Below are 17,305 nucleotides of genomic sequence, written 5' to 3'. Positions count from 1 at the left end.
CTGGCACATGCTGGAGATTGGATACACAAGTGCTGCTGGCACAGGCTGGAGACTGGATACACAGGTACTGCTGGCACAGGCTGGAGACTGGATACACAGGTACTGCTGGCACAGGCTGGAGACTGGATACACAGGTACTGCTGGCACAGGTTGCAGAATGGATACACAGGTACAGCTGGCACAGGTTGGAGACTAGATACATAGGTACTTCTGGCATGGTCTGGAGACTGGATACACAGGTACTGCTTGCACATGCTGGAGACTGGATACACAGGTACTGCTGGCACATGTTAGAGACTGGATACACAGGTACTGCTAGGGTTGCCACCTGCTGGAGGACTGGATACATTGGTTCTGCTGGCACAGGCTGTAGACTGGATACACAAGTACTGCTGGCACAGGCTGTAGACTGGATACACAGGTACTGCTGGCATATACTGGAGACTGAATACACAGGCACTGCTGGCACAGGCTGGAGACAGAATACACAGGTACTGCTGGGACAGGCTGGAGACTGGATACACTGATACTGCTGGCACAGGCTGGAGATTGGATACACACATACTACTGGCACATGCTGGTGATTGGATACACAAGTACTGCTGGCACATGCTAGAGACTGGATACACAGGTACCGCTGGCACATGCTGGAGACTGGATACACAGGTACTGCTGGCACATGCTGGAGACTGGATACACAGGTACTGCTGGCACATGCTGGAGACTGGATACACAGGAACTGCTGGCACTTGCTGGAGACTGGATACACAAATACTGCTGGCAAAGGCTGGAGACTGGATACACAGGTACTGCTGGCACATGCTAGATACTTGATACACACGTACTGCTGGCACATGCTGGAGACTGGATACACAAGAACTGCTGGCACATGCTGGGGACTGGATACACAGGTACTGCTGGCAAAAGCTGGAGACTGGATACACAGGTACTGCTGGCACATGCTAGATACTTGATATACAGGTACTACTGGCACAGGCTGGAGACTGGATACACAGGTACTGCTGGCACAGGCTGGAGACTGGATACACAGGTACTGCTGGCATGGTCTGGAGACTGGATACACAGGTACTTCTGGCATGGTCTGGAGACTGGATACACAGGTACAACTGGCACAGGCAGGAGACTGGATACACAGGTACAACTGGCACAGGCAGGAGACTGGATACACAGGTACTTCTGGCATGGTCTGGAGACTGGATACACAGGTACTGCTTGCACATGCTGGAGACTGGATACAAAGGTACAACTTGCACAGACAGGAGACTGGATACACAGGTACTGCTTGCACATGCTGGAGACTGGATACACAGATACGGCTTGCACAGACTGGAGACTGAATACACAGCTATTGCTTGCACAGGTTGGGGGTTGGTAACAGGTACTGCTGACACACGCTGGAGACTGGATACACAAGTACTACTGGCACATGCTGGAGACTGGTTACATAAGTACTGCTGGCACATGCTGGAGACTGGATACACCAGTACCGCTTGCACAGGCTGGAGACTGGATACACAGGTACTGCTGGCACTTGCTGAAGACTGGATACACAGGTACTGCTGGCACAGGTTGTAGACTGGATACACACTGTAAATATTTCACATTTGAATGTTCTACACATAGGGGACTATTTGCATATATATATATATATATATATATATATGTGTGTGTGCGTGTGTATATCTATGTATTTATGAATAAATATAATATTTTCTGCTATGTAAAGAACATTGAAATGTGAAATATTCATATTTTTATGTTGGGTTAGCGCACTTGAGAATATGGGTTCAGTTAAATGACCATGATACCCAAATTTTGAAATAGCTGCAAAAAGCCGACTAGAAAATATCACCTGAACATCTCTATGTAAAAAAGAGAGATATTTTATCTAAAAAAAAAAAGTATTCACACCCCATTGTAAAGGACTTTAAGCAGCAAATCAGTATGCCTGTCCCGGGACAGGCAAGGGAGTGAGCTTCATGCACACTCATGTTATTTCCCTATTAATTTTAAGGAAGTTTACTATGTAATCTCATGAGAGTTAAGTGAAATCTCATGAGATCACAGTAAAAGAGTTCATGACCTCAGTACTGTTGATTGGCTGCAGTTCATTTCTTGATTTATTTATTTTTTACCTGCAGCTGGACAGCAGCTGAAGTATAACATTTTACACAGAACTTTCTCTGGTGAGCTGAGGAAGTTGCAAGGTAATATATATATATATACTTAAAAATGCTCTGATGATATTTTCCTGTCAGCTTTTTACAGTTATGCTGCATCAGTTTTATGTGATTTAGCATATGAGTATTATGTCCCTTTAAGCACGAGAGTGGGTTGTTAGTTTTTTTCCAACTTTTTTGCTCTATTAACTTCTATGGGGAAATAGGTTATCGTGCACATGATATTCTGACTTCGGCTTTTTGTGCACATATGGTTAGCTTGAGAGCGTTAACTTTTTACTTTGAAGTTGTAATATGAGCACACACAAAAAAAATTCTAGCACAGTTAGCGCTCCACTTGTAATCTTGCCCAATGTATTGTTGGGTCTGAAGAATACATAACAAACATTAAATATTAAACATAGTTTTTTTTAAATGAAATTTTTAGTTCTCTACAACACAAAAGTTTAAACCCCCAGTATAAGCTCTCTAGCTCAATACGATATGTTCCATAATTAAATTGATTAAGGATATTGAAGTGTAATTAAAGTGAAACTCAATGGCTAGATTACAAGAGGCGTGCTACTGTTACCATGGGTCGCAATCACCAATATTGCTGGATACACGGATAATTCTCGTGTGCCCTTTGGAATGCACGCTCGGTATGCAATAAGCTTACATCTATTCACGACCTATTTATTTCACGTTCACTTAACATGTTAGCCCTCACTGAAACTTGGCTCTCCTCCTCTAACACAACTGCTGTAGCCTCTCTGTCCTATGGCGGCCTGCATTTCAGTCACACTCCCAGGCCTGGAGACAAACAAGGAGGAGGAGTAGGAATTCTCCTGTCTCCACACAGTACCTTTCACTGCATTCCTTCACCCCCCCTCTCTTTCCTTCTCATCTTTTGAAGTTCACGCTATCCGCCTCTTCTCCCCTATAGCTCTTCGTGTTGCAGTTATCTATCGGCCCCCTGGCCCAGCATCACAATTTCTGGACCACTTTGAAGCCTGGCTTCCACATTTTCTCTCTTCTAATGTCCCTTCTCTCATCTTAGGGGACTTTAACATACCCCTTGATAAGCCTAACACGCCTGCTGCCTCTAAACTTCTATCCCTTACCACCTCTTTAGGCCTGTCCCAGTGGACAACATCTCCAACACACTGTGAAGGCAACTCCATAGACCTGGTCTTCACAAATCTCTGTGCTGTTTCCAACTCCCTTAACTTCCCCTTTCCTCTCTCTGACCACCATCTATTAACATTCTCTCTCACTCTACCTGCTACATCTTTGCAAGCCCCCAAAAAACTGCTACCTCACAGGAATTTAAATGACTTGGATCTCACAGACTTTTCCACTCAACTGAGTCCTCTCCTCTCTGACATTTCATCCCTCTCTTGCCCAACCCTCGTGAGTCTACAGTATAATTCGGCACTAAAATCAACACTTGACAAAACTGCACCCTCCACTCTTCGACGTACATCAATCACTCGACGGCAACCGTGGCACACTAAACAGACCAGATATCTTCAGCGATGCTCACGGGCCGCTGAACGGCAGTGGAGGAAATCACGCACCTTTGCTGATTTCCAACATTATAAATTCACCCTTAAGTCCTACAACTCTGCGCTCAGCCTGGCAAAACAAGTCTATTTCTCCTCCCTCGTGTAATCTCACGCATCCAACCCCAGAAAACTGTTCTCAACCTTTAACTCCCTTCTACGTCCGCCTGCCCCCCCGCCCACTACCAACCTCACTGCTCAAATTATTGCTGATCACTTCAAAAATAAAATTGACACCATTAGAAAAGAGATCTGCACCTCGCACCCCGCAAACCCAGCGATCCTACCCACCCCTTCTATTAACAAAAATCTATGCTATTTCCCTCCTGTAACAGAGGAAGAAGTCTCTGCACTCCTATCCTCGGCTCATCTCACAACCTGCCCACTTGACCCTATTCCTTCACGACTTATTCCCCTTCTCTCTGCTTCACTAACCCCTACCCTAACTTATCTCTTTAACCAATCCCTCACTGCTGGCACATTTCCTGACACATTCAAGCATGCGACAATCATACCAATCCTAAAAAAGCCCTCGCTTGACCCCTCCACGCCTTCTAACTATCGACCAGTCTCCTTACTTCCCTTTGCTTCAAAATTATTGGAACGACTAGTCTATAATCGGCTAACTCAATTTCTCACAACTAACTCCTTACTTGATCCACTACAATCTGGTTTCCGCCCTAAACACTCAACAGAAACCGCTCTTGCTAAAGTAACAAATGACCTGTTATCAGCCAAAGCAAAAGGCCATTACTCATTACTAATTCTTCTTGACCTGTCCGCAGCTTTTGACACAGTTGACCATCCTCTCCTCCTAAAAATACTACATTCATTTGGCATTCGAGACACAGCCCTCTCCTGGTTTGCATCATATCTTTCAAACCGCTCGTTTTCAGTTTCCTTTAACAACACATCTTGTGATCCTATGCCTCTCTCAGTTGGAGTACCGCAAGGCTCTGTCTTGGGTCCCTTGCTTTTCTCTCTTTATACATCCTGCCTTGGAAAACTTATAGCCTCCTTTGGATTCCAGTACCACCTATATGCTGATGATACCCAAATCTATCTTTCCTCTCCTGATATCTCTCCCTCTTTACTCAACCAGATTTCTGACTGCCTCTCTGCAATTTTCTCTTGGATGTCTTCACACTACCTCCAACTCAATCTGTCCAAAACTGAGCTGCTTCTTATTCCCCCCTCTTCGAGACATCCGACACCTGACATTTCTCTGATGGTTGGAGACTCTATTCTCAACACCTCACCCCAGGTCCGCTGCCTTGGGGTCACACTAGACTCAGAACTCACATTCAACCCACATATACAAACGCTTACCAAATCCTGCCGGTCACACCTACGCAACATTTCCAGAATTCGTCCCTTCCTTACTCAAAATACTACAAAAATACTTATTCATTCCCTCATCCTGTCACGCATTGATTATTGCAATCTACTCTTAAATGGCCTTCCAAAACACCGCCTCTCCTCCCTCCAATCTATTATGAATGCTTCTGCTAGACTCATCCACCTAAGTCGACGATCTACATCAGCTGCTCCGCTCTGCCAGTCTCTACACTGGCTCCCCATACACTCCAGAATACAGTTTAAAGTATTAACCCTAACTTACAAAGCACTCAACAGTCTAACTCCCAACTATATCTCCTCTCTCATCGTGAAATACTCCCCATCCCGTCCTCTTCGATCAAACTCTGACCTACGTCTCTACACTCCTGTTATCTCTACATCCCATTCCCGCCTCCAAGACTTCGCACGTGCTGCTCCTGTCCTCTGGAACTCTCTACCCCGCTCCATCAGACTGTCTCCAACCTTGTATAGCTTCAGAAGATCCTTAAAAACCCACCTATTCAGAGAGGCTTACCATCTCTCCTCCATCCCGCATCCGAACCAAGCTAATACATGTACATGAACTGCCTGACTCACTGCTGCAAATACAACCGATGTAACAAGCTACCCCAACCTTATGTCTCTGCACCCTAAACCTTTAGACTGTGAGCTCTCCGGAGCAGGGCCCTCTTCATCCTGTGCTAGATTTGTTTAGTCTTGTTATGTTTTGTATTGTATCACAGATCTTTGTCATTGTATACCCCCATCATTGTACCCAGCGCTACGGAATTTGGCGGCGCTATACAAATAAATGATAATAATAATAATAATAATATTGCTGGGACAGGCTGTAGACTGTATACACAGGTACTGCTGCACAGGCTGGAGACTGGATACAAAGGTACTGCTGTGAGAGGCTGGAGACTTAATACACAGATACTGATGGCACAGGCTAGAGACTGGATACAAAGGTACTGCTGGCACAGGCTAGAGACTGGATACACAGGTACTGCTGGCACAGGCTAGAGACTGGATACACAGGTACTGCTGGCACAAGCTAGAGACTGAATACACAGGTACTGCTGGCACAGGCTAGAGATTGGATACACAGGTACTGCTGGCACAGGCTAGAGACTGGATACACAGGTACTGCTGGCACAGGCTAGAGACTGGATACACAGGTACTGGTGGCACAGGCTAAAGACTGGATACACAGGTACTGCTGGCACAGGCTAGAGACTAGATACACAGGTACTGCTTGCACAGGCTGGAGACTGGATACACAGGTACTGCTGGCACATGCTGGAGACTGGATACACAGGTACTGCTGGCACAGGTTGGAGACTAGATACACAGGTACTGCTTTGACATGTAGGAGACTGGATACACAGGTACTGCTTGCACAGGCTAGAGACTGGATACACAGGTACAGCAGGCACAGGCTGGAGACTGGACACACAGGTACTGCTGGCATATGCTGGAGACTGGATACACAGGTACAGCAGGCACAGGCTGGAGACTGGACACACAGGTACTGCTGGCATATGCTGGAGACTGGATACACAGGTACAGCTTGGAAAGGCTGGAGACTGGATACAGAGGTACAGCTGGGAAAGGCTGGAGACTGGATACACAGGTACTGCTGGCACAGGCTGGAGACTGGATACACAGGTACAGCTGGCACAGGTTGGAGACTCGATACATAGGTACTTCTGGCATGGTCTGGAGACTGGATGCACAGGTACTGCTGGCACATGTTAGAGACTAGATACACAGGTACTGCTAGGGTTTCCACCTGCTGGAGGACTGGATACATTGGTTCTGCTGGCACAGGCTGTAGACTGGATACACAGGTACTGCTGGCACAGGCTGGAGACTGGATGCAAAGATACTGCTGGCACATGCTGGAGACAGGATACACAGGTACAGCTGGGACAGGCTGGAGACAGGATACACAGGTACAGCTGGCACAGGCTGGGTACTGGAAGCACAGGTACAGCTGGCACATTCTGGAGATTGGATACACACATACTACTGGCACATGCTGGAGATTGGATACACAAGTACTGCTGGCACATGCTGGAGACTGGATACACAGGAACATGCTAGAGACTGGATAAACAGGTACTGCTGGCAAAGGCTGGAGACTGGATACACAGGTACTGCTAGCACATGCTGGAGACTGGATACACAGGTACTGCTTGCACAGGCTGGGGACTGGATACACAAGAACTGCTGGCACATGGTGGGGACTGGATACACAGGTACTGCTGGCACATGCTGGAGACTGGATACACAGGTACTGCTGGCACAGACTGGAGACTGGATACACAGGTACTACTGGCACAGGCTGGAGACTGGATACACAGGTACTGCTGGCACAGACTGGAGACTGGATACACAGGTACTTTTGGCACTTGCTGGAGACTGGATACAAAAATACTGCTGGCAAAAGCTGGAGACTGGATACACAGGTACTGCTGGCACATGCTAGATACTTGATACACAGGTACTGCTGGCACAGGCTGGAGACTGGATACACAGGTACTGCTGGCAGAGGCTGGAGACTAGATGCACAGGTACTGCTGGCACAGGCTGGAGACTGGATACACAGGTACTGCTGGCACATGCTGGAGACTGGATACACAGGTACTGCTGGCACAGGCAGGAGACTGGATACACAGGTACTGCTTGCACATGCTGGAGACTGGATACAAAGGTACAACTTACACAGACAGGAGACTGGATACACAGGTACTGCTTGCACATGCTGGAGACTGAATACACAGATACAGCTTGCACAGACTGGAGACTGAATACACAGCTATTGCTTGCACAGGTTGGGGATTGGTAACAGGTACTGCTGACACAGGCTGGAGACTGGATACATAAGTACTGCTGGCACATGCTGGAGACTGGAAACACCGGTACCGCTTGCACAGGCTGGAGACTGGATACACAGGTACTGCTGGCACTTGCTGAAGACTGGATACACAGGTACTGCTGGCACAGGTTGTAGACGGGATACACAGGTACTGTTTGCACAGGCTAGAAACTGGATACACAGGTACTGCTGGCACAGACTGGAGACAGGATACACAGGTACTGCTGGCACAGGCTAGAGACTGGATACATAGGTACTGATGGCACAGGCTAGAGACTGGATACACAAGTACTGCTGGCAAAGGTTAGAGACTGGATACAGAGGTACTGCTGGCACATGCTGTAGACTGGGTACACAGGTACTGCTGGCACAGGCTGGAGACTGAATACACAGGTACTGCTTGCACAGGCTGGAGACTGGATACACAGGTACTGCTGGCACAGGCTGGAGAATGGATACACAGGTACTGCTTTCACATGCTGGAGACTGTATACACAGGTACTGCTGGCACAGGTTTGAAACTGGATACACAGGTACTGCTGGCACACTTTGGAGACTGGATACACAGGTACTGCTGGCACAGGCTCGAGACTGGATACACAGGTACTGCTGGCACAGGTTGGAGACTGGATACACAGGTACTGCTGGCACTGGTTGGAGACTGGATACACAGGTACTGCTTGCACAGGTTGGAGACTGGATACACAGGTACTGCTGGCACAGGTTGGAGACTGGATACACAGGTACTGCTGGCACAGGTTAGAGACTGGATACACAGGTACTGCTTGCACATGCTGCAGACTGGATACACAGGTACTGCTTGCACATGCTGGAGACTGGATACACAGGTACTGATGGCACAGGCTGGAGACTGTATACACAGGTACTGCTTGCACAGGTTGGAGGTTGGAGACTGGATACACAGGTACTGCTTACACATGCTGGAGACTGCATACACAGGTACTGCTGGCACATGCCGGAGACTGGATACACAGGTACTGCTGGCACATGCTGGAGACTGGATACACAGGTACTGCTGGCACATGCTGGAGACTGGATAAACAGGTACTGCTGGCACAGGCTGGAGAATGGAAACACAGGTACTGATGGCACAGGTTGGAGACTGGATACACTAGTACTGCTGGCACATGCTAGAGACTGGATAAACAGGTACTGCTGGCACAGACTGGAGAATGGAAACACAGGTACTGATGGCACATGCTGGAGACTGGATACACAGATACTGCTGGCACTTGCTGGAGACTGGATACACAGGTACTGCTGGCACATGCTGGAGACTGGAAACACAGGTACTGCTGGCACATGCTGGAGACTGGATACGCAGGTACTGCTGGCACAGGCTGGAGACTGGATACACACGTACTGCTGGCACAGGCTGGAGACTGGATACACAGGTACTGCTGGCACAGGCTGGAGACTGGATACACAGGTACTGCTGGCACAGACTGAAGACTGGAAACACAGGTACTGATGGCACAGGTTGGAGACTAGATACACAGGTACTGCTGGCACAGACTGGAGACCGGAAACACAGGTACTGATGGCACATGCTGGAGACTGGATAAACAGATACTGCTGGCACAGACTGAAGACTGGAAACACAGGTACTGATAGCACAGGTTGGAGACTGGATACACAGGTACTGCTGGCACAGGCTGGAGACTGGATAAACAGATACTGCTGGCACAGACTGGAGACTGGAAACACAGGTACTGATGGCACATGCTGGAGACTGGATACACAGGTACTGCTGGCACAGGTTGGAGACTGGATACACAGGTACTGCTGGCACAGGCTGGAGACTGGAAACACAGGCACTGATGGCACATGCTGGAGACTGGATACACAGGTATTGCTGGCACTTTCCGGAGACTGAATACACAGGTACTGTTTGCACAGGTTGGAGACTGGATACACAGGTACTGTTTGCACAGGCAAGAAACTGGATACACAGGTACTGCTGGCACAGGTTGGAGACTGGATAAACAGGTACTGATGGCACAGGTTGGAGACTGGATACACAGGTACTGCTGTCACAGGCTGGTGACTGGATACACAGGTACTGCTGGCACAGGCTGGAGACTGGATACACAGGTACTGCTGGCACAGGCTGGAGACTTGATACACAGGTACTGCTGGCACAGGCTGGAGACTTGATACACAGGTACTGCTGGCACAGGCTGGAGACTTGATACACAGGTACTGCTGGCACAGGCTGGTGACTGGATACACAGGTACTGCTGGCACAGGCTGGAGACTGGATACACAGGTACTGCTGGCACATGCTAAAGACTGGATACACAGGTACTGCTGGCACATGCTAGAGACTGGATACACAGGTACTGCTGGCATAGGCTGGAGACTGGATACACAGGTACTGCTGGCACAGGCTAGAGACTGAATACACAAGTACTGCTGGCACAGGTTGGATAATGGATACACAGGTACTGCTGGCATATGATGGAGAAACTTCCTTGTACGGAACAAAGTTTGTCTATTCAGAATAATGGCATAAACATGTTTTTTTATTTTTATTTAAAAAAATTGAATATTTCTGCTAGTGCAAGAAGACGGTAGCAGGATGTTCTACTTATTGTAAATTGTGTTTATTCAAAACATCATTTTTGGAACTTGGATCTCAATCATCTTGGTCGCCAAAAAACAAAATAGAATGGCAAACACTTAAATATTTATCACACTAATCTATACTGAAAGTCCTGTTTATTCATAAAAATGTTAGTATGAAATAAAGACAACGATTGATAAACATTTTTAAATGTTGTGGCTGCTTATGAGATATTATGTATTAAATAAAATCAACAAACATTTAAATGCTGCCTAAATGTGTCTGAGCCCTTAGAACTTTAAAAGAGTAAAAGATAGAAAGGATATTGGTTGAACAGTAAAATACACAACATTTTTCAGGGAAATGGCCAAATATCTGACAAAGTATGACTTGTGAAATGCTTGTGCAATGCCACTCAGACTGTCCTGGGATGGTTCTGAATCACTGCACTAACCCTAGCTAAGCTTATAAGCTGTGTGAACAGCGATGCTTTGGCGTAAAGAGAGTCCGCGTAAAAGCAGACTTAAAGTAAAAAAGTGTGTCATTGTGAACCTCATTTGCATATCCTACCCAGAATCCTCTGCTGCATTGGAAACAATGTCATTCAGAGGTTTTCTGTGGGAAAAACAACCCTTCTGGCCTGTCTAGATTTGTTAATGAATTACACAATGAGTTATTTTCTCTATATTCTGTGCGTAGTGGAGGATTTTAAATTCACTTTTTGCCTCCCCCTAATTTTAAATGTTGTTGTTAAAAACTATTTATGTCACAAAATAAAAAGAATATTAAGTTAACTTAAAATTCAAATTAAACCACCGGTGGTTGTAACTAAATAAAATACATACAGCTAGATTACGAGTTGTGCGTTTGTCTTTTAACGCTGAAAATATGGTAATTTCAGCGTTAAAATAGCAACGCAGCCATTACAAGTCTTGTCAGTATAGCTGTACTGCAAGCCTTTTAGTCTGTAATGCAACGTCAGTCCCGCACACGTAAAAATTACATTTTTTAATGGGATTCCCATAGCACTGCCATTAAGAATTTGTGTGGTGAGGCTAAAAAACCTGCGTTACAGCCTAAAACGACAAAATCCGTAGCGCAGTAGTTAAGAGTTTTACACTACAAATCTGTAACATAAAACTCATAACTAAACTGCTACAAAGTACACTAAACACACAAAAACTACTTATTAAACCCTAAACCGAGGCCCTCCCGCATCGCAAACACTATAATAAATTTATTAACCATTAATCTGTCGCTCCCGATATCGCCGCCACTTTAAAAAAATATTAAGCCCTTTTCCGCCGCTCCCTGACATTGTCACCACTATAATAAACTTATTAACCCCTAGACCGCAAGCCCCCACAACGAAATATACTAAACTAAACTATTAACCCCTAAACCGAAAGCCCCCCACATCGCAATAAACTAATTTAAACCATTCACCCTTAAACCTAACGCCCCCCTAACTTTATATTAAAATTACAATTTCCCTATCTTAAATTAAATTAAAACTTACCTGTCAAATTTAAAAAAGTAAGTTTAAACTAACAATTAAACTAATATAACTATTTAATTAATATTAAACTAACTACCAATTAAATAAAACTAAAATACACATTAAAAAATCCTAACACTACTCTAAAAATTATAAAGTATCTAATTACAAAAAATAACAAACACTAAATTACGGAAAATAACAAACAAAATTATCATAAATTAAAAAGAATTACACCTAATTTAATAGCCCTATCAAAATTTAAAAAAAAACACCCAAAATAAAAAAAAACCCTAGCCTACAATAAACTACCAATAGCCCTTAAAAGGGCTTTTTGTGGGACATTGCCCCAAAGATATCAGCTCTTTTCCATGAAAAAAAATACAAAGACCTCCCAACAGTAAAACCCGCCACCCAACCAACCCCCCCCCCCCCCAAAAAAACTAACTCTAAAAAAAACCTAAGCTACCCATTGCCCTGAAAAGGGCATTTGGATGGGCATTGCCCTTAAAAGGGTATTTAGCTCTTACATGCCCAAACCCTAATCTAAAATTAAAACCCACCCAAAAAACCCTTAAAAAAACCTAACACTAACCCTTGACGATCCACTTACAGTTTTTGAAGTCCCGCTTGAGCGATCTTCATCCCGGCGGAAAAGTCCTCATCCAGGCAGCAAGAAGTCTTCATCCAGGTGGCCTTTTCAATCTTCATCCAGGCAGCATCTTATATCCTGATTTGAACAGCTAATAGGATTTAAGCAGCTCTCATTTTATTGGCTGATTCATCATCCAATAGAATTAGAGCTGCTTAAATCCTATTGGCTTATTTCAACAGCCAATAGGATTTTAGCAGCTCTAATTCCTATTGGCCGATTCAAATCTTTCAGCCAATAGGAATGCAAGGGACGCCATCTTGAATCGCGTACCTTGCATTGAAGATTTAGTGCACGGTGGTGACCATATGAAGAGGATGCTCCGCGCCAGATATCTTCATGATGGACCCGCTCCACGCCGCTGGGATCAATATACAAGATGCCGCCTGGATGAAGATTGAAGAGGCCGACTGGATGAAGACTTATCGCCTCTTGGATGAGGACTTCTCCGCCGGAATGAAGATAGTTCAAGCGGGACTTCAAAAACTGTAAGTGGATCATCGGGGGTTAGTGTTAGGTTTTTTTACGTTTTTTTAGGTGGGTTTTTATTTTAGATTAGGGTTTGGGCATGTAAAAGAGCTAAATGCCCTTTTAAGGGCAATGCCCATCCAAATGCCCCTTTCAGGGCAATGGGCAGCTTAGGTTTTTGGATAGGTGTTTTTTTTGTTTTGTTTTTATTTGTTTTTTTTGTGGGTTTGTGGGTGGTGGTTTGTAATGTTAGTGGATATTTGTATTTTTGTTTCACAAAAAGAGCTGATATTTTTAGGGCGATGCCCTACATAAGGCCCTTTTAGGGCAATTGGTAGTTTGTTCTACATTAGGTTTTTTATTTTGGGGTGTTTTTTTTTAATGGGTATTAGAATAGGAATAATTTTTATTATTTTGGATAATTTGTTTGTCATTTTGTGTAATGTATTTTTTTAGGGGGTGCTTGATTTTTGTAGCAAAAGAGCTGTTTAACTCAGGACAATGCCCTACAAAAGGCACTTTTAAGGGCCCACAGAAGGCCCTTTTAAGAGCCCTTGGTAGTTTATTCTAGATTAGGCTTTTTATTTTGGGGTGTATTTTTTTTTTTTGTAATTTTTTGTAATGGTAGGTTTTTTATTTTTTGTAATTTTAGGTTTTAGTGTAAGGTAGCTTAGGTTGTATCTCACAGGTAATTTTGTATTTATTTCAACTAGGTAGTTAGTAAATAGTTAATAACTATTTACTAACTAGTCTACCTAGTTAAAATAAATACAAACTTACCTGTAAAATAAAAATAAAACCTAAGTTAGCTACAATGTAACTATTAGTTATATTGTAGCTAGCTTAGGTTTTATTTCACAGGTAAGTATGTATTTAGTTTTAAATAGGTATTATTTAGTTAATAATTGTAAATTTATTTTAGATCTATTTTAATTATGTTAAAGTTAGGGGTTTCTAGGGTTAAGGTTACGTTAGGGTTAGGTGTAGGGGTTAATAGTCTAATTTGGGCTGTTGCGATTTGGGGGGCTGGCGGTTTATGGGTTAATAGGTTTATTTAGTGGTAGTGATGTGGGAGGCCAGAGGTTTAGGGGTTAATAACTTTATTTAGTTGTGGCGATGTCGGGGAGCGGTGGAATAGGGGTTAATAACCTTAATATAGAGGTGGCAATGTTGGGGTGTGGCAGAATAGGGGTAAATACTTTAGTATAGTGGCAGCGATATCAGGAGCAGCAGATTAGGTTAAGGGTTAATATCTATAGGCATGCGTTGGCGATGTCAGGGGCAGCAGATTAGGGGTGTTTAGACATGGGGTTTATGTTAGGGTGTTAGGTTTAAACTTTAGTTTTCTTTCCCCATAGACATCAATGGGGCAGCGTTATGGAGCTTTTCTTTCCGCGATCGCAGGTGTTAGACTTTTTTCTGACCCGCTCTCCCCATTGATGTCAATGGGGAAAGTGTGCATGAGCACGTCAAAACAGGGCTTGTTTTTTTGTGCGGCTGTGAGCTTAAAAACCCCATATCGCATGCACAAGCCGAGTTTTGAAAAACTTGTAATGGTAGCGCTATAGGGGATTAAAGAAAGCACCTTTTTTTGCGTACGTTAATTTCCCTATAGCGCTCAAAACTCGTAATTCTAGCTGATAGTAAATTATAAATCAATCAAAAATGTACTTATATACAAGCTCAGAAATCACAGAATACTATCTCAAGGATTCTTGTTTTTAAAATGAAGTTTGCTCAAGAATGTATACTGCTGTTTATTGGGCAGCTTGTAAATTTTTAATGCCTAGTTCACGAGTTTGGCGTTAGCCTTAAAAAGCAGCGTTGAGTCTGACAGGTACAGGTGTACCGCTCACTTTTATTCCGCAACTCAAGGCTACCGCAAATCCCCTTACGTTAATTGCGTATCCTATCTTTTAATGGGATTTGCCTAACGCCAGTATTACGAGTCTTGGAAGAAGTGAGCGGTAGACCCTCTCCTGTCCAGACTCCTACCACATTTAAAAGTCAGTAGTTAAGAGTTTTATGGGCTAATGCCCGAACATAAAGCTCTTAACTAAAGTGCTACAAAGTACACTAACACCCATAAACTACCTATTAACCCCTAAACCGAGGCCCCCCCACATCGCAAACACTATAATAATTTTTTTTAACCCCTAATCTGCCGACAGGACATCACCGCCACCTACATTATACCTATGAACCCCTAATCTGCTGCCCCTAACATCGCCGACACCTACATTATATTTATTAACCCCTAATCTGCCGCCCCCAACGTCACAGCCACCTACCTACAATTATTAACCCCTAATCTGCCGACCGGACATCTCCACCACTATAATAAATGTATTAACCCCTAAACCGCCGCACTCCCGCCTCGCAAACACTAGTTACATTTTATTAACCCCTAATCTGCCCCCCAACGTCGCCGACACCTACCTACAATTATTAACCCCTAATCTTCCGACCCCAACGTCGCCTCTACTATAATAAAGTTATTAACCCCTAAAGTCTAACCCTAACCCCCCTAACTTAAATATAATTTAAATTAAACAAAATTAATTTAACATAATTAAATAAATTAATCATATTTAAAACTAAATATTTACTGATAAAATAAACCCTAAGCTAGCTAAAATATAACTAATAACTAGTTACATTGTAGCTAGCTTAGGATTTATATTTATTTTACAGGCAACTTTGTATTTATTTTAACTAGGTACAATAGTTATTAAATAGTTATTAACTATTTAATAACTACCTAGCTAAAATAAGTACAAAATTACCTGAAAATAAATCCTAAACTAAGTTACAATTGCACCTAACACTACACTATCATTAAACTAATTACCTAAACTACCTACAATTAATTACAATTAAATGAAATAAACTAAATTACGAAAGAAAACCAACACTAAATTACAGGGGAAAAAAAAGAATTACAAGAATTTTAAACTAATTACACCTAATCTAATCCCCCTAATAAAATAAAAAATCCTGCCAAAATAATAAAATTTCCCTACCCTATACTAAATTACAAATAGCCCTTAAAAGGGCCTTTTGCGGGGCATTGCCCCAAAGTAATCAGCTCTTTTACCTGTAAAAAAAAGAATACAATACCCCCCCAACATTACAACCCACCACCCACACACCCCTACTCTAAAACCCACCCAATCACCTTTTAAAAAAACTTAACACTAACCCCCTGAAGATCACCCTACCTTGAGCCGTCTTCATCCAGCCGGGCACAAGTGGTCCTCCAGAGGGTCCGAAGTCTTCATCCGATCGGGGCAGAAGAGGTCCTCCAAACGGCAGAAGGCTTCATCCAGACGGCATCTTGTATCTTCATCCTTCCGGAGAGGAGCGGGTCCATCTTCAATCCAGCCGACGTGGAGCCATTCTCTTCAAACGAAGTCCTAACGAAGAATGAAGGTTCCTTTAAATGACGTCATCCAAGATGGCATCCCTTGAATTCCGATTGGCTGATAGAATCCTATCAGCCAATCGGAATTAAAGTAGGAAAAATCCTATTGGCTGATCCTATTGGCTGATGTTCAATCCGATTGACTGATCCAATCAGCCAATAGGATTGACCTCACATTCTATTGGCTGATTGGAACAGCCAATAGAATGTGAGGTCAATCCTATTGGCCGATTACATCAGCCAGTAGGATTTTTCCTACCTTAATTCCAATTGGCTGATAGGATTCTATCAGCCAATCGGAATTCAAGGGACGACATCTTGGATGACGTCATTTATAGGAACCTTCAATCTTTGTTAGGACTTCATTTGAAGAGGATGGCTCCGCGTTGGCTGGATTGAAGATGGACCCGCTCCGCTCCGGAAGGATGAAGATACAAGATGCCGCCTGGATGAAGCCTTCTGCAGTCTGGAGGACCTCTTCTGCCCCGATCGGATAAAGACTTCGGACCCTCTGGAGGACCACTTGTGCCCGACTGTGTGAAGATGGCTCAAGGTATAGTGATCTTCTGGGGGTTAGTGTTAGGTTTTTTAAGGGGGGATTGGGTGGGTTTTAGAGTAGGGGTGTGTGGGTGGTGGGTTGTAATGTTGGGGGGATATTGTATTCTTTTTTTTTACTGGTAAAAGAGCTAATTACTTTGGGGCAATACCC

This window comes from Bombina bombina, chromosome 4 (genome assembly GCF_027579735.1).
Source record: "Bombina bombina isolate aBomBom1 chromosome 4, aBomBom1.pri, whole genome shotgun sequence".
NCBI lineage: Eukaryota > Metazoa > Chordata > Amphibia > Anura > Bombinatoridae > Bombina > Bombina bombina.
This window is presented reverse-complemented; position numbering follows the sequence as displayed.